The sequence below is a fragment of the Saimiri boliviensis genome, chromosome 4 (genome assembly GCF_048565385.1).
Source record: "Saimiri boliviensis isolate mSaiBol1 chromosome 4, mSaiBol1.pri, whole genome shotgun sequence".
Classification (NCBI taxonomy): Eukaryota; Metazoa; Chordata; class Mammalia; order Primates; family Cebidae; genus Saimiri; species Saimiri boliviensis.
Window position 1 is genome coordinate 95954785 of NC_133452.1, and position 26827 is coordinate 95981611.

The window sequence follows — 26827 nt, forward strand, 5'->3', positions numbered from 1 at the left end:
CAAATTTGGAACTCCAGGCATCATTGGTCCCTCACGCTCTGTTTTTGTTTGTTTTTTCTTCTTGGTTTTTCCTAAACTTCAGAGGTTTTCTTGTGAACTAGAACTAGAAGCAGGTTGTTTCTTCACATATTTTTGGCTTAAATTCAGGAATAAGTCAACCATCCAGTTCCAGATGTCCCAGAGCTGAGCTCAATGATCTCTCATAAAAGCCACGAGGAACACCTGATCCTGAATTCTCTTCCACAGAGCATTTGGCTAATGCCTCCTTGCCTCTTTCTTCTTGCCGTTTCAAGCATCTTCATTTAAGCATTTTATTGTTATTGTTAATCAAATGATGTTCATCTTTTTTGGCAGGCAGTTGGTGACTGCATTTTTAGGTCACCATGATTCTGCAAATGTATACATTTTATCCAGGTTAGTTAGATACTCATGACCATAAAACACAGGACAGTTCATTGATTAATTGATCATCACAGAGTGAGATCTCTTCTTTTTAAACATACCAAGACAACTGAGGTCTGATTATGTCATTTGCTATCACATATTAACTTGGCAATAGTTTATAATTATTATTTGTATATTACTTACTGCTTAAGTAACTGGTAACAAAAACTGTGTTCTTTAACCTTATTTTGAATCAACAAGTCAATGAGCTTATAGATAAGCATGGTTGTAAATGTAGCTCTTTCCACATCCATAAACATGGATAAAGGCAGGATTATGTAGAACAGAGAAAAATAAAACCCCTGACTTCACACATTAAGATCTTTTTTTTATTAAAAAAAAAAAAGGAATAAAACAGAGCAGATATCCTGTGGAACTTTCATGCCCTTCCATTCTTGGAGGTAAAAGGCGAAAGCCAATGTCAAACCATAGAAAATGTTTTGACTTGGAGCTGCACTGACTGAGTTTAAGTCAACAAGCAGCGCCAGTCGTCTGTTGGCTCAGCAACCCTTATGGAAATCAGTCCTAATAAATTATTTTCTATGGTCTTTCTAATCTTGCACAAAGTAATTCTTTATTGCCTTACTAGGTTTATTAAAAAAGGATTTTGATGGCTCTAAATAGCTATCAATTAACTTTCTATTTCCTGTTATAAAATGTGAACATTACAATAGTCTTGAGTCACCCATGAACCCAAGGGAAAAAAATCACTTTTGTTATATGACCTCCTTTACATGGGGCATAAATGTGGCCTTTATATATTGCTAATCATAACCACAATAGGACTAATCATGTTCTGATACCAAGTTAACTTGAGGAATTAGAAGAGTTCTGTCTAAGTCTTTAAGAATCTGGATGCAACCCAGAAGTTACCCAGAGGAAGTCTTCTTTGGAGAGCTTGGTTTTGGCAGAATTGAGTCTGAGGAAGGGGCCTTCTGTGACTGGTGGCACTCTGGTGTTGCTTCATATGTTGCTCTTAAGAAATATTGACGTTTCTGTTGAATTATTTTTCCTGATGAAAAACAGCTAAAATTAATGAATGTTGTGAATATAAATAATATCACACCATTAGTCACAAATATCTCAATAATAAAGAAGCATATTACCATTAACATTTCAAATGATCAGCAGAGCTGCTCAAGCTTCATTTTGTACAGGACAAATTTATCAGTTCGAGGTTGGTTCATATTATTGTGCCCTGTCAATTCATTTGGCTGCAAGATATACCAACGTATTTTGTTTTGAATAACTGCTAGTTTTTTCAAAGTGATCTATTTGGGAAGGAGGTGGCCAGAGGGAGAACTGAGGAAATAGAGTTAACCTAATTACAATATTGTGTTATTTTTTTTTTTTAGTAATTTGTACAGGATGTCTTGAAATGTCTTTTTGTAAAGAAAATGTAGGCTTTTTCTTTATCAGGCAAAGTAAATGAAAATGCTAATTGATTTCAAATAAAATTATTTAGGTTAATTCTAATTTTTTGCTGTTTGAAGGCAAAGTATTCCTATTCACATATAAATGGTGCAAGTCTGGGATCTATAAGACGATTTAGCCAGACCACCTACATTTTATGAAGAAAGCTGGGTGGTGGGGGCCCTCAAATGAAATGTAGGAACTAGTGTGTTCCCACAACATGCTGCTCTGCCTTGCTGTATGGGTGTCCCAGCCTGCCATTCCTTTCCTCTATTTGATGCCTTAGGGAAGAGCACCCTACCTTTCTGTTAGCATCTGCTCAGGGGTAACCTCCTTTATGAGACCTTCCCTAATATTAATAATTTGAGGTTTTTCTCCCACTTAGCCTCCAGAGTCTCTATAGCATCTCTAAAAGTGGGCTCATCTGATATTATTTGCATATCTTTTCCCTAATGCTATCCCCCTTCTTCTGACTAAAAAAATAAGAAAATATAAAAAAAAGTCTATGGCCTCCTTAGGGCAGAGATTGTATCTTATTCTTATTTCCCTCTTTATATCCCATGGATTTAGTACGGACAGGTACAGATACTTCACAATGAAAAGGCTCTTCCTAAATGGAAGCCATTTTGTAGAAGTTGCATCTTCTTTCAAACATGGTTACTATGCTGGGAAATACTGAAATTTCTTACCATTTAAACCAATAACTTGTATGATTCTCTTATCTGCCATGGTTAACCATGGTTCATAATGTTGAAAGGTTTAAATTCCCTATGGATGGTGAAATTGTTTGGCTGTGTCCCTACCCAAATGTCATCTTGAATTGTAGTTCTTATAACCCCACATGGCATAGGATGGGGATCCAGTTGGAGGTAATTAAATCATGCTGGCAGTTACCTCCATGCTGTTCTCGTGACAGTGAGTGAGTTTTCATGAGATCTGATGGTTTCATAAGGGGCTTTTCCCCTTTTGCACTTCTCCATGCTGCCACCATGTGAGGAAGGACATTTGCTTCTCCTTTCACCATGACTATAACTTTCCTGAGACCTCTAAAGTCATGCTGAACTGTGAGTCAATTAAACCTCTTTCCTTTATAAATTATTCAGTCTCAGGTATGTCTTTATGAGCAGTGTGAGAATGGAATAGTACAAAAGGGATGGGGCATAAATGTATCAGAATCATCCCTCCCTAAAGTTGAGGCGATAGAATATTTCTCAATAGATAAATAATACTTCTTAGTTTGTTGATTATTGATGTACATAAACAATGCATGCTTATTTAAAATAAGGGATGATATACATAAGTTGTTTTTTAATGTTAGTGTGAAGATTGGTTGAAATACTTATTTAAAATGCAGATTCTCATTCATCAGGGTTTAGTGGGGCTCAGGCATCTGCATGTTAAACAAGCATTCCATATAAGTCTGATACTGGTGACAGCCAACTGTACTTGAAGACACATTGTCTTCAAGTACTGGTCTTCACTACAAACACAGTGCAAGGGCAGTGGAAGCCACAGAAAAAAAGGGCTACTTGAATTATCCAACCAGAGTCCATTAAGACCACCTAGTTACGGTGTATTAGGGCTTCAGAGAGACTTTCAGTTTATACATTGAAGCAAGAAATTAGCAAAATGCAATAAAACGCAACAGTAACTTATTTTCGTTGTCTTCTAGTGCAGAGATGTGAGTTAGGAATGACTCGTTCTTTTGGTCTCAAAGCTATTTCTGGATTTCTTTGTGGCAAGGGACATTAGTTTCACCTCATGTGATGTGGTGCAGTGATGGGCCCAGTGATCAAAGTGCCAATGGTGCTTTGTGCTCGAGGCCTCTGACTATCATTCCTTCCGGTCAATGTTCCCAGATAGCACAGCCCAATGCAATTTCAGAACAATTTGGTCTTCTGAGCTTTTAGCGCATGCTTGACCTTGAAAGTGGCTGTTAGTTGTTCCAAGTAACTGACCAACTTCATTCCTAACCAAGCACATACTCTATGCTTTTGGGTCAGATAGACATGGATTTAAATTGCAGTTTTACCATTTACCATGTTTGAGTTTAGACAATATGCAGGGGTTCTTTAAGCCTTAGTCTTCTTGTCTCTAAAATAGAATAAACAAGAATATCTACCTCATAGGGTCACTATGAGGATTAAATGACACAATTTGTATCAAGCATTTCTTTGCAAGGTCACATGTCTTATAAGGCTGGGTCTAGGAAACAAGTGCAGTTCTTTTGATCTCAGAGCCTGAACTCACATGCCTTAGTCTCACAACACATGCTCAACTTGCTTAGATGGATAAATGTAGGCTGTCCTCATTGCTTTTCATGGTAAACAATTTTTTTATCCTGCTCCAATGGACTCTGCCTTCTGGCACCACCACATCATAGCAATGTCTCTCTAGGTAGTGAATGATGATAGTTGACTATGCTGACAGTTCATATGTCATCAACTTTTCTATTAATTTGCAGTGTTCAAACCATTTGAGTTTCTGTCTTTTTTGCCTAATGTGCTGAGTGGTTGGGTTGGCTGGATGGCTGTGCTCCACAAATTCATTTAGATACTCAGGCTGATGGGGCATTCTTTCATCACTTGAGGCTTTCACTTGAGGTGATCTTCATCTGGTGAGCCAAAAGAAAAACAGTATCCCATGAAATGTCAGGGTGAAGGTTCTGTGGACATGACACCATAGTGGCACACAGCACCTCCTCTCACATCCCATTGTTAGAACATATATAATGTGAACATGTAATTGTGAGGCCAGGTAGGGGAGAAGTATGTGGACTTTTCTGAACACCTGGAAACTCCTTGCAATATTTACAGGAAAAAGAATCAAAATTATTATTAGCTTTTAGTTTTTCTAATATCAGTTCTTAGTGTACATTTACAGCCCCTTTGGAACTACCTCTGTACTTTCCCACCATCTTTTTTATCAGACTGTTTATTCTATTTTAAATGATTCAAATCACTTTCTTTCACCTAAAACCCTTTCAAGGAAAAACCACTTCTTTCTCTGTTTTCTTTCATGCTTTCTCTCTAAAAGTGGGGGACAAAGGCGAACACCAAACTTTTTCTGCCTTAGGTCACTTAAGACCAAATTGCAGCAGGTTAGGGTAGGAAGAGGCCCTAATAATGCTTAGCTAAAAGTTTGTTGTAGTGGTGGTTGTTTTGCATGGAAGAAGGTAAGGCCCAGAGACATAAAGAAGTTGCCCAGGGCTGAACCATGACTAGAGAGCAAGTCCATTGGATTCCATTTGTAGTCTCTTCCTGACACCACATGTTGTCCCCTCTTGCTGTAGGGCCAACCCTATATGGGCAATTTTACTCATTAATAGTTTCCAGAATTTCTCTAATTAACCTAATATGTATATTAAAGCAATGAAATTTTGGGGTTAGTAAAAGATACTGCCAGTGAAATCTTCCTTGTATAAAGTGACTGATTAGAAGATTTTTTTTCCTATTTCTGCTTCACAATTCTACATGTTTTGAAAATCACTTTTTTTTTTCTGGTGATTTCTCAAATTTCAGTGAGAATGAATATATATATAATCTTAATTCTTGGCAATTGAGTTTAGTGATAATTGTTTTTGTGTATTAGTCATAATCACTTTTTAAGCAGCAAAGCCTATTACTGTTACAGAGTGAGTTTCAGATGCCCTGCAGATTTGAGTCATTTTGGGTAATGCAGCTGTGTGTGGTAAAAAGATTTTATAATGCCTATAAAATGTTGCCTCATGACATGTTCAGCAGTGAATCTGTGACACTGTATAGCAATTTCAGTACTTTTCATTAAATACCAGATACCATTTACATTGTGCAGTTTTTAAACAAGAGCCATCCTCTGAGATTAGGAGAATCCGCAAGTCGCAAGGCATTTTGGAGTCATAAATACATGGAAGGGTCTTACAGATATTTTTCTAGAAACAAACACAAAAACAACAAACAAAACCAAAAACAATTAACATGAGAGAATTGCATTTTGTCTACATAGTCCTCAGCTGCATTGACAAGTATTAGCACTTCTTTGTTCTTCTCTTGTCTGCCTACAAACGATCAGAAGATTTGACTTGCAACAAGTAGTTTGCCTGAATATATAGTTTCCCATGAAAACAGAACAAGAAGAGAATGGGCAAACCACAGTGAATGGTGTATTTTTTCCTTTCGGTGTTTGGAAACACCTATCTTGGTTTCAACTACCTTTGTTGTTATTGTAAGTTGTCAGATACAATTATTAAGTCAATTATTTATTCATTTAAATAATTTACAGATTTATTTAGTTACGATATGTGACAGGCAAATGGTTACAAGCCCATGATAGACAATGACTATAAAAAAATATAAGATCAATTTTACAAAATGTTTCTGTCCTCAGAAAAGATCACAGAGTTGTAGTTATAAATCAGAAGCTCTGGCTTCTAACCTAAAATCAAAGCCCAACTGATCATTTTTACTTAGATGTTCTAGCATTGATTTAAACTCAGTCCATTCAACTGAAAGTTCATTTCTTTTTGCTGAAACCATCTTATATCTTTGACTCAAAGAAAATTATTGTATTCTATAACAGCAAAGCACCATGGAAGTGTTTACTTTTTATTAGTTATTAAAACTAGCATGTTAATATTTAATACTAGCATGTTAATAATTATCTAAGACACACAGAAAATGAAATTTTGGGTTTTTTTTAAGTATTTTCCTCCATTTCTTTCTAGTTATTTATTTCAATAGGTTTTTGGAGGAACAGGTGGTTTTTTGGTATATGAATCAGTTTTTTAGTGCTGATTTCTGAGATTTAGGTGCACCCATCACCCAAGCAGTGTACACTGTACTCAACATGTAGTCTTTTATCACTAACCTCCACCCACCCTTTCCTCAGACTCCCCAAAGTCCATTGTGTTATTCTTATGCGTTTGCATCCTCATAGTTGAGCTCCCACTTATGAGGGAGGACAGGACATACAATGTTTGGTTTTTACATTCCTGAGTTACTCCACTTAGAATAACAGTCTCCAATTCCATCCATGTTGCTGCAAGTGCCATTATTTTGTTCCATTTTATGGCTGAATATTCCATAGTGTGTATAAACATTTTGTTTATCCACTCGTTGGTTGATGGGCATTTAGGCTGATTCCATATTTTTGCAATTACCAATTGTGCTGTTGTAAACATGCATGTACAAGTATCGTTTTCGTGTAATGATTTCGTTTCCTCTGTAGAGATACCCAGGAGTGGAATTGCTGGATCAAACGGTGGATCTACATTTAGTTCTTTAAGGAATCTCCACTCCGTTTTCCATAGTGGTTGTATTAGTTTACATTCCCACCAACAGTGTAGCAATGGCAAAAAATAATAGATGGTGGCTTGGATGTGGTGAAAAGAAATTAAGATTTTAGACTCAAATTTTCCAGTTCCCAAGTTTTGTCAAATAGCATGGCCTAAGCACATCCTTTTTGGTAGACTATGTTCACCTCTTGATGTCTGCTGCCTCGTGTCTCTCTCCTTTTCCAATTCACTCATTATTCTTTACTATGTAGTCTGTTTCTCAAGCTTTGCGATATCATCACAACTAAGTTGTAGACTCTTAGATTTCAGTTAATGTATCTTCGGCCTCTTCTCTTAGCTGTGACAATGACTAAGTTAGGAACTGAAAAATGAGTTCAAGTTCAGGCCCTGATTCTAACCAACTCTGTAACCCAGTGAAAGTGGAATGGCTTTTGAAACTCAGACTACTCTTTTGTAAAATAAGGAGAATAATTCAAAACTCAAGTTGTACTGAGAATTAAAAAGAAAAGAGTATATTCGAAAGTCATTTATGAATGTAGACCTCACACATATGTAAAGCTTAGTATTATGCTCCATGGTTTCTAGCTCAGCACAATAAACATTAGTAGATTGATTGGTTGATTTTTAAAGAAATCTCCAAAACATGCTAAGACCCTGGAAGTTTACAAGCAAATATTTGCTTTGATGTCAAAGGAAAAACCTTTGAAACTGGTCCTATTGCTCTCTGACCAATTTATTCTCTGAACAGAAAAAGCGGTGTACATGCATTCTTAATCCTGATGCAGATACCTCTGTGCATTTTATAGAGTTTTGCATTGCATGTCATACTTATAATACTGGGATTTTGTCTTGAAGCTAATTCGGTTTGAGGATGTTTTAGAAAGAGAATTAAACTTCATTACTTTTTTCATCAATTTAAAATTTACTGCAGATATGTGTAGTATGTGAACTATATATATGTTACCTGTGTCATGGAGTGATAAATTATAAATTATAGAAATGCACAGAAAATTTGAATGCATAAATTCTATCTTCCAGGAACATCCAGTCTGGTGAGGGAGTTATATATGATATCCTTGGAATCCAGAGACCTACTTATATTATTTGCTGTACTTCCATGTGTGTATCACTTTACCTCTCTTATTCTAAATTTTCTTAATTATTAAAGGTGATTACTTCATGGAAATATATTGAAAATTAAGTATGGTAGTATATATCTGCAAACAGTGAGGTAATAAATGCATAATTCTTTTCTTTCCTTAGTAATTTAAGTTAGGCCTTAACTACACAAGTAGGTGAATGTTCCAGTTTGGAGAAAGAGTGTGACCAACAGTCATAGAAACCATCCTGACCAAGAAAGTTTTATGCTCTGTTTATGAGGCCCCCCAGCAATATAATGTTTAGTATTTTATTGACTAAATAGCATGTGGTGGGAGCTTTGCAGGCATTATCTTAAGTCATTATAACAACTCCAACATGTAGATAGTATCCGCATTTTTTTTTTTTTTGGTATTATGAACAGTGCAAATTTTATTAAAAATTTATTATACTTTAAGTTCTGGAGCCCATGTGCATATTGTGCAGGATTGTTACATAGGTATACACGTGCCATGGCGGTGATTTGCTGCATCCATCACCCCATCATCTACATTGGGTATTTCTCCTAATGCTATCCCTCCCCTATGCCCCTATCCCCTGCTATTCCTTCCCTAGTCCCCACCCACCAGGCCCTGGTGTGTGAAGTTTCCTTCCTTGTATCCCTGTGTACTCATTGTTCAACACCCACTTATGAGTGAGAAAATGCAGTGTTTGGTTTTCTGTTCTTGTGTCCGTTTGCTGAGAATGATGGTTTCCAGCTTCATCCATGTACCTGCAAAGTACATGAACTTATCCTTTTTATGGCTGCATAGTATTCCATGGTGTATATGTGCCACATTTTCTTTATCCAGTCTATCACTGATGGGCATTTGGGTTGGTTCCAAGTTTTTGCTACTGTAAACAGTGTTGCAATAAACATACATGGGCATGTGTCTTTACAACAGAATGATTTACAGTCCTTTGGATATATAACCAGAAATGGGATTGGTGAGTCAAATGGCGTTTCTAGTTTTAGATCCTTGAGGAATTGCCACACTGTCTTCCACAATGGTTGAAATAATTTACACTCCCACCAACGGTGTAAAAGCATTCCTACTTCTTCATATCCTCCCCAGCATCTGTCTCTAATTTAATTATTGCCATTCCAACTGGTATGAGGTGGTATATCAATGTGGTTGTGATTTGCATTTCTCTAATGTCCAGTGATGATGAAAAGTTTTTCATGTTTGTTGGATGCATAAATGTCTTCTTTTGCAAAGTGTCTGTTCATATCCTTCGACCACTTTTTGATGGGGTTTTCTCTTGTAAATTTAAGTTCTCTGTAGATTCTGGGTATTAGCCCTTTGTCAGATGGGTAGACTGCAAAAACTTTTTCCCATTCTGTTGGTTACCAGTCCACTCTAAGGATAGTTTCTTTTACTGTGTAGAAGTTCTTAAGTTTAATTAGATCCCATTTGTCTACTTTGGCTTTTGTTGTAACTGCTTTTGGTGTTTTAATCATGAAGTACTTGCCCGTGACTATGTCCTGCATGATATTGTCTAGGCTTTCTTCTACAGTTTTAATGGTGTTCTGCCTTATGTTTAAATCTTTAATCCATCTAGAGTTAATTGTTTTAATTTTTTAAATATATGTTTTATTGCATTTTAGGGTTTGGGGTACATGTGAAAAACATGCAAGATTGTTGCATAGGTATATACATGGCAATGTGGTTTCCTGCCTTCCTCCCCATCACCTATATCTGGCATTTCTCCCCATGTTATCCCTCCCCAACTCCCCATCCCCTGCTGTCTCTCCCCTATATCCCCCCAAAAGACGCCAGTGTATGATGCCCCCCTCCCTATGTCCATGTGTTCTCATTGTTAAACACCTGCCTATGAGTGAGAACATGTGGTGTTTGATTTTCTGTTCTTGTGTCAGTTTGCTGAGAATGATGGTTTCCAGGTTCATCCATGTCCCTACAAAGGACAGGAACTCATCGTTTTTTATGGCTGCATAGTATTCCATGGTGTATATGTGCCACATTTTCTTTATCCAGTCTGTCATTGATGGGCATTTGGGTTGGTTCCAAGTCTTTGCTATTGTAAACAGTGCTGCAGTGAACATATGTGTGCATGTGTCCTTATAATAGAATGATTTATAATCTTTTGGATATATATGCAGTAACAGGATTGCTGGGTCAAATGGAATTTCTATTTCTAGGTCCTTGAGGAATCGCCACACTGTCTTTCACAATGGTTAAACTAATTGACATTCCCACCAACAGTGTAAAAGTGTTCCTATTTCTCCACCTCCTCTCCAGCATCTGTTGTTTCCAGATTTTTTTAATGATCACCATTCTAACTGCCATGAGATGGTACCTCAATGTAGTTTTGATTTGCATTTTTTAGTGACCAGTGATGATGAGCATTTTTTCATATGTTGGTTGGCCTCATATATGTCTTCTTTTGTAAAGTGTCTGTTCATATCCTTTACCCACTTTTGAATGGGCTTGTTTTTTCTTGTAAATCTGTTTTAGTTCTTTGTAGATTCTGGATATTAGCTCTTTGTCAGATGGGTATGTTGCAATTTTTTTTTTCCCATTCTGTTGGTTGCCGATTCACTCTAATGATTGTTTCTTTTGCTGGGCAGAAGCTCTGAAGTTTAATTAGGTCCCATTTGTCTATTTTGGCTTTTGTTGCCAATGCTTTTGGTGTTTTAGTCATGAAGTCCTCACCTATGCCTATGTCCTGAATGCTTTTGCATAGGTTTTCTTCTGGGGTTTTTATGGTGTTAGGTCTTATGTTTAAGTCTTTAATCCATCTGGCGTTAATTTTAGTGTATGATGTCGGGGAGGGGTCCAGTTTCTGCTTTCTGCACATGGCTAGCCAGTTTTCCCAACACCATTTATTAAACAGGGAATCCTTTCCACATTGCTTGTTTTTGTCAGGATTGTCAAAGATCAGATGGTTGTAGATGTGTGGCATTGCCTTTGAGGCCTCTGTTCTGTTCCATTGGTCTATATCTCTGTTTTGGTACCAGTACCATGCTGTGTTGATTACTGTAGCCCTGTAGTATAGTTTGAAGTCAGGTAGCATGATGCCTCCAGCTTTGATCCTTTTGCTTAGAATTGGCTGGGCTATGTGGGCTCTCTTTTGGTTCCATATGAAGTTTAAGGTGGTTTTATCCAGTTCTGTGAAGAAGGTCATTGGTAGCTTGATGGGGAGAGCATTGAATCTATAAATTACTTTGGGGAATTTGGCCATTTCCACGATATTGATTCTTCCTAACCATGAACATGGAATGTTTCTCCATCATCTGTTTGTGTCCTCTCTTGTTTATTTGAGCAGTGGTTTGTAGTTCTCCTTGAAGAGGTCCTTTACATCCTTTGCTAGTTGTATTCCTAGGTGTTTTATTCTCTTTGTAGCAATTGTGGATGGCAGTTCGTTCTTGATTTGGCTCTCTTTAAGTCTGTTATTGGTGCAAAGGAATGCTTGTGATTTTTGCACATAGATTTTGTATCCTGAGACTTTGCTGAAGTTGCTTATCAGTTTCAGGAGATTTGGGGCTGAGACGATGGTGTCTTCTAAATATACAATCATGTTGTCTGCATATAGAGACAATTTGACTTCCTCTTTTCCTAATTGAATACCCTTTATTTCCTTCTCTTGCCTGATTGCCCTGGCCAGAACTTTCAATACCATGTTGAATAGGAGTGGCGACAGAGGGATCCTTGTTTAGTGCCAGATTTCTAAGGGAATGCTTCCAGTTTTTGCCCATTCAGTATGATATTGGCTGTGGGCTTGTCATAAACAGCTTTTATTATTTTGAGATACGTTCCATCAATACCTAGTTTTTTGAGAGTTTTTAGCATAAAGTGCTGTTGAATTTTGTCAAAGGCCTTCTCTGCCTCTGTTAAGATAATCATGTGGTTTTTGTCTTTGGTTCTGTTTATGTGGTGAATTACGTTTATAGACTTGCGTATATTGAACCAGCCTTGCATCCCCAGGATGAAGCCTACTTGATCGTGATGGATAAGCTTTTTGATGTGCTGTTGCAATCGGTTTGCCAGTATTTTATGGAAGACTTTTGCATCTATGTTCATCATGGTTATTGGCCTGAAGTTTTCTTTTCTTGTTGAGTCTCTGCTGGGTTTTGGTATCAGGATGATGTTGTTCTCATAAAATGATTTGGGAAGGACTCCCACTTCGTGGATTGTTTGGAATAGTTTCAGAAGGAGTGGTACCAGCTCCTCTTTGTATGTCTGGTAGAATTTGGCTATGCACCCATCTGAACCTGGGCTTCTTTTTTTGGTTGGTAGGCTATTAACTGCTGCCTCAACTTCAGCCCTTGTTATTGGTCTATTCAGGGTTTCAACTTTTTCCTGATTTAGGCTTGGGAGGATGCAAGTGTCCAGGAATTTATCCATTTCTTCCAGGTTTACTTGTTTATGTGCATAGAGTTGTTTGCAGTAACCTCTGACGGTGGTTTGTATTTCTGTGGAATTGGTGGTGATATCCCCTTTATTGTTTTTTATTGTATCTATTTGATTCTTCTCTCTTTTCTTTTTTTTTAATCTGGCTAGTGGTCTGTCTATTTTGTTGATCTTTTGAAAAACCCAGCTCCTGGATTTATTGACTTTTTTGAAGGGTTTTTTATGTCTCTATCTCCTTCATTTCTGCTCTGATCTTAGTTATTTCTTGTCTTCTGCTAGGTTTTGAGTATTGTGGGTTTTTTGGTTTTTGGGTTTTTTTTTATCTTGCTCCTCCAGCTATTTCAATTTCAAAACCAATGAGAACGAAGATGTAACATGCCAGAATCTCTGGGACACATTTAAAGAAATGTATAGAGGCAAATATATAGCAATAAATGCCCATATGAGAAGTAAGGAATTATCTAAAATCGACACCCTATCATCAAAATTGAAATAGCTGGAGGAGCAAGATCAAAAAACAAAAACAAAAACACACAAACAAACAAAAAACAAACCCACAATACTCAAAACCTAGCAGAAGACAAGAAATAACTAAGATCAGAGCAGAAATGAAGGAGATAGAGACATAAAAAACCCTTCAAAAAAGTCAATAAATCCAGGAGCTGGGTTTTTCAAAAGATCAACAAAATAGACAGACCACTAGCCAGATTAATAAAAAAGAAAAGAGAGAAGAATCAAATAGATACAATAAAAAACAATAAAGGGGATATCACCACCAATTCCACAGAAATACAAACCACCGTCAGAGGTTACTGCAAACAACTCTATGCACATAAACAAGTAAACCTGGAAGAAATGGATAAATTCCTGGACACTTGCATCCTCCCAAGCCTAAATCAGGAAAAAGTTGAAACCCTGAATAGACCAATAACAAGGGCTGAAGTTGAGGCAGCAGTTAATAGCCTACCAACCAAAAAAAGAAGCCCAGGTTCAGATGGGTGCATAGCCAAATTCTACCAGACATACAAAGAGGAGCTGGTACCACTCCTTCTGAAACTATTCCAAACAATCCACGAAGTGGGAGTCCTTCCCAAATCATTTTATGAGAACAACATCATCCTGATACCAAAACCCAGCAGAGACTCAACAAGAAAAGAAAACTTCAGGCCAATAACCATGATGAACATAGATGCAAAAGTCTTCCATAAAATACTGGCAAACCGATTGCAACAGCACATCAAAAAGCTTATCCATCACGATCAAGTAGGCTTCATCCTGGGGATGCAAGGCTGGTTCAATATACGCAAGTCTATAAACGTAATTCACCACATAAACAGAACCAAAGACAAAAACCACATGATTATCTTAACAGAGGCAGAGAAGGCCTTTGACAAAATTCAACAGCACTTTATGCTAAAAACTCTCAAAAAACTAGGTATTGATGGAACGTATCTCAAAATAATAAAAGCTGTTTATGACAAGCCCACAGCCAATATCATACTGAATGGGCAAAAACTGGAAGCATTCCCTTAGAAATCTGGCACTAAACAAGGATCCCTCTGTCGCCACTCCTATTCAACATGGTATTGAAAGTTCTGGCCAGGGCAATCAGGCAAGAGAAGGAAATAAAGGGTATTCAATTAGGAAAAGAGGAAGTCAAATTGTCTCTATATGCAGACAACATGATTGTATATTTAGAAGACACCATCGTCTCAGCCCCAAATCTCCTGAAACTGATAAGCAACTTCAGCAAAGTCTCAGGATACAAAATCTATGTGCAAAAATCACAAGCATTCCTTTGCACCAATAACAGACTTAAAGAGAGCCAAATCAAGAACGAACTGCCATCCACAATTGCTACAAAGAGAATAAAACACCTAGGAATACAACTAGCAAAGGATGTAAAGGACCTCTTCAAGGAGAACTACAAACCACTGCTCAAATAAACAAGAGAGGACACAAACAGATGATGGAGAAACATTCCATGTTCATGGTTAGGAAGAATCAATATCGTGGAAATGGCCAAATTCCCCAAAGTAATTTATAGATTCAATGCTCTCCCCATCAAGCTACCAATGACCTTCTTCACAGAACTGGATAAAACCACCTTAAACTTCATATGGAACCAAAAGAGAGCCCACATAGCCCAGCCAATTCTAAGCAAAAGGATCAAAGCTGGAGGCATCATGCTACCTGACTTCAAACTATACTACAGGGCTACAGTAATCAACACAGCATGGTACTGGTACCAAAACAGAGATATAGACCAATGGAACAGAACAGAGGCCTCAAAGGCAATGCCACACATCTACAACCATCTGATCTTTGACAATCCTGACAAAAACAAGCAATGTGGAAAGGATTCCCTGTTTAATAAATGGTGTTGGGAAAACTGGCTAGCCATGTGCAGAAAGCAGAAACTGGACCCCTCCCTGACATCATACACTAAAATTAACGCCAGATGGATTAAAGACTTAAACATAAGACCTAACACCATAAAAACCCCAGAAGAAAACCTATGCAAAAGCATTCAGGACATAGGCATAGGTGAGGACTTCATGACTAAAACACCAAAAGCATTGGCAACAAAAGCCAAAATAGACAAATGGGACCTAATTAAACTTCAGAGCTTCTGCCCAGCAAAAGAAACAATCATTAGAGTGAATCGGCAACCAACAGAATGGGAAAAAAAAAATTGCAACATACCCATCTGACAAAGAGCTAATATCCAGAATCTACAAAGAACTAAAACAGATTTACAAGAAAAAACAAGCCCATTCAAAAGTGGGTAAAGGATATGAACAGACACTTTACAAAAGAAGACATATATGAGGCCAACCAACATATGAAAAAATGCTCATCATCACTGGTCACTAAAAAATGCAAATCAAAACTACATTGAGGTACCATCTCATGGCAGTTAGAATGGTGATCATTAAAAAAATCTGGAAACAACAGATGCTGGAGAGGAGGTGGAGAAATAGGAACACTTTTACACTGTTGGTGGGAATGTCAATTAGTTTAACCATTGTGAAAGACAGTGTGGCGATTCCTCAAGGACCTAGAAATAGAAATTCCATTTGACCCAGCAATCCTGTTACTGCATATATATCCAAAAGATTATAAATCATTCTATTATAAGGACACATGCACACATATGTTCACTGCAGCACTGTTTACAATAGCAAAGACTTGGAACCAACCCAAATGCCCATCAATGACAGACTGGATAAAGAAAATGTGGCACATATACACCATGGAATACTATGCAGCCATAAAAAACGATGAGTTCCTGTCCTTTGTAGGGACATGGATGAACCTGGAAACCATCATTCTCAGCAAACTGACACAAGAACAGAAAATTAAACACCACATGTTCTGACAGGCAGGTGTTGAACAATGAAAACATATGGACACAGGGAGGGGAGCATCACACACTGGGGTCTTTGGGGGGAAACTAGGGGAGGTTCCGCAGGGGGTGGGGTCCTGGGAAGGGATAACATGGGGAGAAATGCCAGATATAGGTGATAGGGAGGGAAGCAGCAAACCACATTGCCATGCATGTACCTATGCAACAGTCTTGCATGTTCTTCACATGTACCCCAAAACCTAAAGTGCAATAACATAGATTTTTTTTAAAAACCCAATGTAGGAATAAAAAACACTTATTATTATTATTTTGATTAAATAACGTGCCCAGAAGCAAAGTTCTGAGTTAAACCCAATTGCCCTACTACAGAACAGTGCACAGGTAGTTACCAGCTTCTAGCACTTGCATTTCTTCCTATCTGGACCTGATTCTGATATAGAGATCAGGATCTCAAGCTGAAGCTGTGAAGAAAAGTGAAGTAGGGGACAGGCCCTCCAGCAGATTCCACTGCAGGCTGACTTCTTCACCCTGTCTACCTTCTGTATCCCAGTGCATCTTACCCTAGACACTGGGCTCTGTCAGTATCATAAGCTCCCTCTCATAGAGGAGAGCAAAGTATTGGGGCCAGGGGCCAAGATTTCATTGCAAAGTCAGTTGGTCACCCTTTAAAATCATATTATTAGTGTTGAATTTGTAGAGATGAGAGAGAGAACAGTTAAAATTGTAGTGATACAGGAGTTAAGCAGAAATTACTTAGGCAGATAGTAAGGGCATGGGAGTCCGTGGTAAGGTTTTCATTTTAATGAAAAGCAGCCCCAAATCATTTTCTAACAAAGAGAAGCCTGTAAAGTCAAGCAAGCTAGAAGATTACATGGATGAATGCTGGCAAGAACTAAGAACTGGACGTTTTCAGGATGGCAGCTCTGTCTTCCCTTCTCTGCCAGCCATGTGCACAGTAAGAAGCAGACAAGATGGCACCAATCAACTGGCAAGCTTATTTGCATAAGAAGATTAGGGTACGGTGGCCCTTCCCCATGCTATGTAATCATCATACCTCATCAAACCAATCTGTGAGCCCTATGTAAATCAGACACCACCTCCTCAAATAAGGCTATAAAATTTGATACATTTGCTGCCAACTGGTCTTTTCTGCTTGGAGACCCCTTCTTCTAAAGTAGAAGCTGTTTCTCTTTCTCTTCTCTTCTACCTATTAAACTTCTGCTTCTAACCTTCTCATGTGTACCCATGTCCTAAATTTTCCGGGCGCATAACACCAAACCCCAGGGTATATAGTCCAGACAATGTAGTCACTTCAGCAGAATGACAGAACCTTATATCAGGCGTCCCTAAACTTTTTACACAGGGGGCCAGTTCACTGCCCCTCAGACCATTGGAGGGCTGCCACATACTGTGCTTCTCTCACTGACCACCAATGAAAGAGGTGCCCCTTCCTGAAGTGCAGCAGGGGGCCAGATAAATGGCCTCAGGGAGCCGCATGTGGCCCGTGGGCCGTAGTTCGGGATGCCTGCCTTATATAAAAGGGTTGATGAGATTAATATGGCAGATAGGAGGCAAGACTAGATTGCAGCTTCTACTCAGACAGGTAGAGTAGCATATGGAAACTCATACCTTGAACTTTTGCTCTAAGAACTACCACAGAAACGTGAAGAAAGCCAAAAGAATCCACAGATCCTTTGAAGGAACTAGATCACCACTGCAGGCTCCTTGAGATGTCAAAATTGGAATCTGCTTGGTTTCTCAATGGAGAAGCTCATGGCCTGGGGCAAATTCTCAGCCCTGGTCACCAGCTGCCTGAAAATATACTTGGTGCTGTTAGGGGGGTACAGTGCACATGAGACTGGCCTTTAGGACGGTGAACTACATGGGAGAGGGGTGTGGCCCATGACTTCAAGCTTTCTCCCCCTTTCTGGAGACCTGTATGATACAGCAGAGGCAGTCATAATACCTCTGGGAATATAACTCCATTGGACTGGGAACCACACTCCCATGCCCCATATCATCCACAGCAAGCCCTGCCCAAAAGGAGGCTGAGTTCAGACATGCCTATCCCTGCCCCTACCTGGTGATCTTTCTCTACCCGCACTGGTAGTCAAAGACAAAGATCATAATCTTTTGGGAACTCCATGGCCTGCCAACCACCTGAGATACCTAAATACTTAACCAGGTATTCCTAGAGTGAGTTTACATCCTTCCTATAAAATGACAGCTGATGCATTCTTGAGAACACCACCTTCTGGCCAGAGGCAAGCCAACACTAAACCAACACACTAAACAAAAACACAGCAAAGGACCCTCACAGAATCCATTTCACTTTACTGCTATCTCCATGGGAGCAGGTACTGGTATCCACAGATGCAAGACCTGAAGGTGAATCACATCATAGGACTCTTTGCAGACACTCCTCAGCCCAGAGCCTGGTAGCTCCACTGGGTGGCTAGATCCAGAAGAGAAAAAATAGTCACTGTAGTTCAGCTCTCAGGAAGCCCATTCTTAGGGGAAAGAGAAGAATACCGCATCACGGGAGCACCCTGTGAGACAAAAGAATCTGAACAGTAGCCCTTGAATATCACAGGACCTATATAACAATAACACAATGAGAGAAAAAAAAAGGTATTCAGGCAACAAATAGCATGATGAATAGAATAATACCTCACATCTCAACACTAATATTGAATGTAAATAGCCAGATCTTTCCTCGGACATAGTCTACCCAAATGAGAAGGAACCAGAAAAACAATTCTAGTAATACGCCAAAGCAAGGTTCTTTCGCAACCTCAAAAGATCATACCAGCTCACCAGCATGGATACCAACCAAGAAGAAATCTCTGAATTTCCAGAAAAATAATTCAGAAAGTCAATTATTACATCAAGGAGGCACCAGAGAAAGGTGAAGTTCAACTTAGAGAAATCAAAAACATAATACAGGATACAAAAGGAAAATTCTTCAATGAAATAACATACATAAAAAAACAATCACAGCTTCTGGAAATGAAGGACATACTTGGAGCATGCAAAATGCACTGGAAGTCTTAACAATAGAATCAAATAAGCAGAAGAAAGAACTTCAGACCTCAAAGAAGAGACTTTCAGATTAACCCAATCTGTCAAAGATAAAGAAAAAATAATTTTTTAATAAAATGAAAAAAGCCTCCAAGAAGTAAGTTAGGGACTGTTATGCATCCAAACCTACAAATAATTGGTGTTTCTGAGGAAGAAGAGAAATCTAAAACTCTGGAAAACATATCTGAGGGAATAATTGAGGAAAACTCCCCTGGCCTCGCTGAAAAGCTAGACATCCAAATACAAGAAGCTCAAATAATACCTGGGAAATTCATCACCAAACAGATCATCACCTAGGCACATAGTCATCAGGTCAGCTAAAGTCAAGATGAAGGAAAGAATCTTCAGAGTTGTGAGGTAAAAGAATCAGGTAACCTATAAAGGAAACATTATCAGATTAACAGCAGGATTTCCAGCAGAAATCCTACAAGCTAGAAGGAATTGGGATACTACTGTGGCCTACTTAAAGGAAACAATTATCAGCGAAAATTTTGTATCCAGTGAAGCTAAGCTTTGCAAACAAAGGAAAGATACAGTCTTTTCCAGACAAACAAATGCTGAGAGAATTTGCCACTACCAAGCCAGCACTACAAGATCTGCTAAAAGGAGCCCTAAATCCTGAAACAAATCCTAGAAATATACCAACAAAGAACCTCCTTAAAACATGAATATCACAGGACCTATGTAACAATAACACAATGAGGAAAAAAAGGTATTCAGGCAACAAATAGCATGATGAATAGAATAATACCTCACATCTCAACACGAATATTGAATGTAAATGGCCTAAATGCTCCACTTAAAAGACACAGAAAGGCAGAATGAATAAGATTTCACCAACCAAGTTTCTCCTGTCTTCAGGAGAATCACCTAACACATAAGGATTCATATAAACCTAACGTAAAGGAGTGCAAAAAGATATTCCATATCTTACATGGATGTCTTATAAGCAACCCTCCTAAATTAAACCAGGAAGATATAGAAACTCTGAGCAGACCAATAACAAGCAACAAGACTGGACTTTTTAAAAAATTGCCAAAAAAAAAAAAAAACCTCCAGAACCAGACAGATTCATAGCTGAATTCTATCAGACATTCAATGAATTGGCACTAATCTTATTGACACTATTTCAAAGATAGAAAAATAGGGAATCCTCCCTAAATTATTCGTTGAAGCCATTATCACTCTAATACCAAAAATAGGGAAAGACATAACAAAAAGAGGAAACTACAGACCAATCTCCCTGATGAACACAGATGCAAAAATCCTGAACAAAATACTAGGGAATTGAGTCCAACTACATATCAAAAAGATAATCCACCATAATCAAGTGGGTTTCATAACAAGGATGTGGGGATGGTTTATCTTATATAAGTCAATAAGTACAATATACTACATCAACAGAATCAAAATAAAAAATTATATGATCATCTCAATAGATGCAGAAAAAGCATTTGACAAAATCCAGCATCTCTTTATGATTAAAACCCTCAGCAAAATCAACACAGAAAGAACATACGTTAAGGTAGTAACAGCCATCTATGACATACACACAGTCAATGTTATACTTAACAGGGAAAAGTTGAAAGCATTTTTCCTGAGAACTAAAACAAGACAAGGAAGTCTGCTTTCACTACTTCTATTCAACATAGCACTGGGAGTTCCAGCCAGAGCAATCAGATAAAAGAAATAAAGGACATCCAAATCACTAAAGAGGGAATCAAACTGTCACTATTTGCTGATGCTATGATCATATACTTAGAGAAACCTAAAGATTCACTCAAAAAGCTCCTAGAGCTGATAAATTAATTCAGCAAGGTTTCAGAACACAAAATTAATGTACACAAATCAGTAGCTCTGCTATACTCCAACAGCGACCAAGCTGAGAATCAATTCCAGAATTCAACCACTTTCACAATAGCTGCAAAAAATAAAACAAAATAAAATACTTAGGAATACACCTAATCAAGGATGTGAAAATCCTCTACAAGGAAAACTGTAAAACACTGCTGAAAGAAATCATAGACAACACAAACAAATAGAAACATATCCCATGCATATGGATAGATAGAATCAATATTGTGAAAATGACGATGCCGACAAAAGCAATCTACAAATTCAGTGCAATTCTCATCAAAGTACCACTATCATTCTTCACAGACTAGAAAAAAACAATCCTAAAATTCATATGGACCAAAAAAGAGCCCACATATCCAAAGCAAGTTTAAGCAAAAAGAACAAATCTGGAGGCATCACATTACCCAACTTCAAACTAAATTATAAGGCCACAGTCACCAAAACAGCATGGTACTGGCATAACAAAAGGCAAATAGACCAATGGAAAAGCATAGAGAACCCAGAAATAAAGCCAAATACTTAGCAACCAACTGATCTTCAACAAAGCAAACAAAAACATAAAGTCAGGAAAGGACACCTTATTCAACAAAAGACACTGGAATAATTGGCAAGCCACATATAGGAGAATGAAACTGGATCCTTATCTCTCACCCTATTCAAAATTCGACTCAAGATGGTTCAAAGACTTAAATCTAAGACCTGAAACCATAAAGATTCTAGAAGATAAAATTGGAAAAACTTTATTAGACATTGACTTAGGCAAAGACTTTATGACCAAGAACCCAAAAGCAAATGCAACAAAACAAAGCAATACATGTGTCTTAATTAAACTAAAAAGCTTCTGCACAACAAAAAAACAATCAGGGGAGTAAACAGACAATGCACACGTGGGAGAAAATTTTCACAATCTATACGTCTGACAAAGGACTAATAGCCAGAATCCACAAGGACCTCAAACAAATCAGCAAGAAAAAAAAAAATTCTATCAAAAAGTGGGTAAATGACATGAATAGACAGTTCTCAAAACAAGATATAGAAATGGCCAAAAGCATATGGAAAAATGCTCAACATCAGTAATTACCAGGGAAATATAAATCAAAACTACAATGCAATGCCACCTCACTCCTGCAAGGATGGCCATCATCAAAAAATCAAAAAATAATACATGGTGGCATGGACATGGTGAAAAGGGAACACTTTCACACTGCTGATGGCAATGTAAACTACTACAACCAATATGAAATACAATGTGGAGATCCCTTAAAGAACTAAAAGTAGATCTACCGTTTTACCCAGAAATACCACTACTAGGTATCTAACCAGAGGAAAAGAAGTCACTATATAAAAAAGATACTTGCACACACATGTTTATAGCAGCACAATTTGCAATTGCAAAAATATGAAATCAGCCCAAATCCCTATCAATCAACTAGTGGATAAAGAAAATTATATATATATATATATATATATATATATATATATATATATATATATGGTATCTATCTATCTATATTCATGGCATCTATCTATCTATCTATCTATCTATCCTATCTATACCATGAAGAGATAGATACCATGAACTATTACTCAGTCATAAAAAAAATAAAATAATGGCATTTGCAGCAACCTGGATGGAAGTGGAAACTATTATTTTAAGTGAAGTAACTCAGGAATGAAAAAACTAAACATTGTATGTTCTCACTCATGTGTGGGAACTAAGCTGTGAGGACACAAGGACATAAGAATGATACACTGGACTTTTGGCACTGGGGGAAAACGGTGAGGGATAAAAGACTGCACATTGGGTAGAGTGTATACTGCTTGAGTGATAGGTACACAAAATCTCAGAAATCAGCAATAAGGAACTTACTCATGTAACCAAACACTACCTGGTCTCCAATGCAGGTCAACTAATTTTTTTTCCTCTTGAATCCAAGTCGATAAACTGTATTTCCTTATTGTAAATGTTGAGCACTCCTCATTATTGAGTAGTTCAAGTATCACCTATCTGGCTAGCATTAAAATCTAAACTGATGCATTTTTTTAAGTTCTGAGAGTTTGTAAAAAGAATTTACCAAAGTATTTACATTTTTTACAAGTAATTTTTATTTAATCTTTTAAAGAAGTAGGCCAGTCTGGTAATATAGTGATTTAGTTTTACAGATAATTAAAAGAGAAAACCCTCCTTCTGCCTAAATGATCTATAGAAACCAATAAACGTCACTTTGGGGCCTGGATAATTATCTCAACCCTTTTAACTCTGCTGTTCTGGGCTCATAGTAGATACTCAATGGAAACTTGTTGATTGATCTGCCTTTGACTATGAAGACTTGACCCAATAATTCTGAAGGCCAAATGCTCTGGGCACTCATGAAAAATATGTTTGTTTACTGTTGCTTATGTTAGAGTCATAAAACCCTGTAGAGAGTAAAAATTTCTATAGTCACTAGAAAAATAAAATAAGGTAACACAAAATAATGGGAAAATACATGACACTTTCTTTAGTAACAATTTATGTTGTCCTAGAAGTCAGTGAATCAAAGTTATCTCATATCTCACCCCAACCCAAAGGTAATATTATTCTCTGATGCACATGTGGGAGGAAATTTTCACAATCTGTACGTCTGACAAACGACTAATAGCCAGAATCCACAAGGACCTCAAACAAATCAGCAAGAAAAAAAAAAATTCTATCAAAAAGTGGGTAAATGACATGAAGAGACAGTTGTCAAAACAAGATATAGAAATGGCCAAAAGCATATGGAAAAATGCTCAACATCAGTAATTACCAGGTATATAATTCTCTGATTGGTAAATTTAAGTTTTAACAATTTTTTTTCTCAATTGAAAAAGAAAACAGTGAGTTTTTCGTATTTTGTCTGTGTGCTACACTAAGTAACATGGAAATTCATGATGATTCTTTATGCTTTGGTTTTTAAAGATGTAAAGAAAAGGTTTTATTTATCTTGAATTAAATTAAAGGATATGTGTAAGGATATGAACTCTCTGCAGAGGTCTAACGGTGCATGAAGTGATTTCCTTGGAGAATTCATTTGGACAGTGGACCTCAACTCACTCCTAAGATAGTAAAGATGGATATGAAGATGTATATTAAGTTTCTAAAAAAAATAATAGAAATAATTATATGTTATTCTTAGTGCAATATTAAGGCATCATTTACATACAATAAAGTGCACAGATTTTAAGTGCTCAACTTCGTGAGTATTGACATTTAATATACAGCATTTCCGTTAGCCTAGAAAGTTCTCTATGCTCCTTTCCAGTCTATTCTTAACCATTTGAAGGCACCTATATTTTAGTTTTTATTACCACGGGTTATTTTGCCTGTTCTTGAACTTCATATAAATCGAATTGTATAGCATTAATACCTTACTTTTGGCCAAAAGCACAAATCACTTCTAATTTTACTATTTTATTAGATTCTTTTTTAAATTTCTAACTTTCTTTTTAAGTTTAGGGGCACATGTGCAGTATCTGCAGCTTTGTTACACAGGTAAACATGTGCCATGGTAGTCTGCTGCACATATCATCCCATTACTCAGGTATTAAGCCCTGTTTCCATCAGCTATTCTTCCTGATCCTCCCCCTCCTCATCCCACCCACTGCCTTCTGATAGGGCCAAGTGTGTGTTGTTTCCCTCCATGTGTTCATGTCTTCTCATCATTTAGCTCCAACTTGGAAGTGAGAACATGTATTTTGTTTTTTGTTTCTGCATTAGTTTGCTAAGGATAATGGGCCTCCAGCTCCATCCATGTCCCTGCAAAGGGCCTGACCTCTCATTCTTTTTTATGACTGAATAGTATTCCATGGTTTATATGTTCCACATTTCCTTTATCCAGTCTATCACTGATGAGCATTTAGATTGACTCCATGTCTTTGCTATTGTGAATAGTGCTGCAGTGAACATAGGCACACATGTGTCTTTATAAATAGAAAGATTTATATTCCTTTGTGTATATACCCAGCACAAAAATCATCAACAAAATACTGGCAAACCAAATCAAGCAGCGCATCAAAAAAAAACTCATCCACCATGATCAAATAGGCTTCATCCCCAAGATGCAAGGCTGGTTCAACATAAGCAAATCAATAAATGTGATTTATCACATAAACAGAACTAAAGACTACATGATTATCTCAATAGATGCAGAAAGGCCTTTGATAAAATTCAACATCTCTTTATTTAAAAACTCAATAAACTAAATATTGAAGGAACATACCTCAAAATAATAAGAGCCATACATGACAAACCCACCCAATAGCATACTGAATGGTCAAAAGCTGGAAGCATTCCCCTTGAAAATCAGAACAAAACAAGGTTGCCCCCTCTCCCCACCCCTATTTAATATAGTATTGGAAATTCTGCCCAGAGCAATCAGGCAAAAGAAGAAAGAAATGGTATTCAAATAGGAAGAGAGGAAGTCAAACTATCTTCATTTGCAGATGACATGATCCTTTATCTAGAAAACCCCATCGTCTCAGCCTAAAAGCTTCTTAAGTTGATAAGAAACTTCAGCAAAGTCTCAGGATACAAAATCAATGTACAAAAATCAATAGCATTCCTATACATCACTAGATTCTTATGGCAACAGACTGTGTTAAAGGTACCAAGATACAAATTTTTACAGATGGAGCCACTGAAACTCACTGAGTTTTCATGACTTACTTAGAGTCACAGTAGAAGACTTCAGAGGCAGAAACAAACTTGGCTGTTCTGATTCCAGGTTCAGCACTCCTGTTGAATTCGACTGGATTCTGGAAAGATATTTGGACTCACTATCACAACAGAAGAGTGATAATAAATATAAATACCTGAACCTGAATCTCAACTTTGCTATTCTTTATGGATGTAATTTTTGGTAAGTTATTTTGTTCATTTCAGGCTCAATTACTTCCTCTATAGAAAGACAATAGTGATATTCTCATTCCTGCACCTGACATATTCTTACATATTCTTGTTTGTACTCTAAGTCTTTCATTTCTTCATGATTTCTGCTAAAGACTCTGTAAAGCCTCTAGTCCCAGCAGGCAGTTACAAAATAAATATTGGACTATTACAGACTTGGCTTAAGTCTGCTCATCATGTTTAATTTCCATTTTTCTTTCTCTACAAAATCAGGAGCTCCATGAAAATTGAGTCCATTTGCTCACTTCCATTTCTCAAGTGACTAGGAAAATATCTGGCCCAGAGGTGATGGTCACTATAAGTTCACTGAACCTGTAACAAGTAATGAGATACAAGAGCAGGCAAAGACACTTTGTCTCTACCTACCTATCTAAGTGGTTCTTGCCAGATGGAAGTTGTACATCTATGGCTCCTGTAAATATGATGGCACCCTCCTGGGAAAAATTTCTGGGTTCTAAGAAGAAGATATAAAAATGAGAGAATTTCATGGTCATGTTAAAAATGTTAAATCACACCAACCTACAAAATCATCAAATTTCTAGGTTGCATGAAATACAAATCAGTTTAGCAGCAGAGAGTCAACCTACCTGTTAGACTTGGATGTCTGTACGGCCAGTGGAAGGACCACTTTGCCTACTACTGCACTTCCTCAGGTGGCCTCCTACTAATTCCCGAGCTCTGCCTTTTGCCAGCTACCTATTGTTAACTGCAGTGCTGTGGAGGTATTAAGGGAAACAATAATGTCTGTTAATGCTGTCAACACCTTGGCAATATCTGCCTTTCTTCAATTACTTTTGTTTACAAATTACTTCTAATTTTGTTCTTTAAAGCTAGTTAAGAACAAATGCTGCTAGAATTGATGGGAAGCTAACTGCATGATTAAGTAATTACCTTTTTAAAGCTTGCCTTACACTAGGACTAATGATATGTCACCCAGTAGCAGAAACCCCAGA

At 37.5% G+C, this 26827-nt stretch overlaps 1 long non-coding RNA gene across 1 annotated transcript; it reads right to left on the reverse strand.

Annotated features, from left to right (window-relative positions):
* Positions 1 to 1332: 1332 nt before the first annotated feature.
* Positions 1333 to 26322, reverse strand: LOC141584149 (uncharacterized). Its single transcript, XR_012517090.1, has 3 exons — positions 26241 to 26322; positions 25635 to 25723; positions 1333 to 1456 (listed from the first exon to the last, which is right to left on the reverse strand). It is a non-coding gene; the product is annotated as an uncharacterized LOC141584149 (long non-coding RNA).
* Positions 26323 to 26827: the final 505 nt, after the last annotated feature.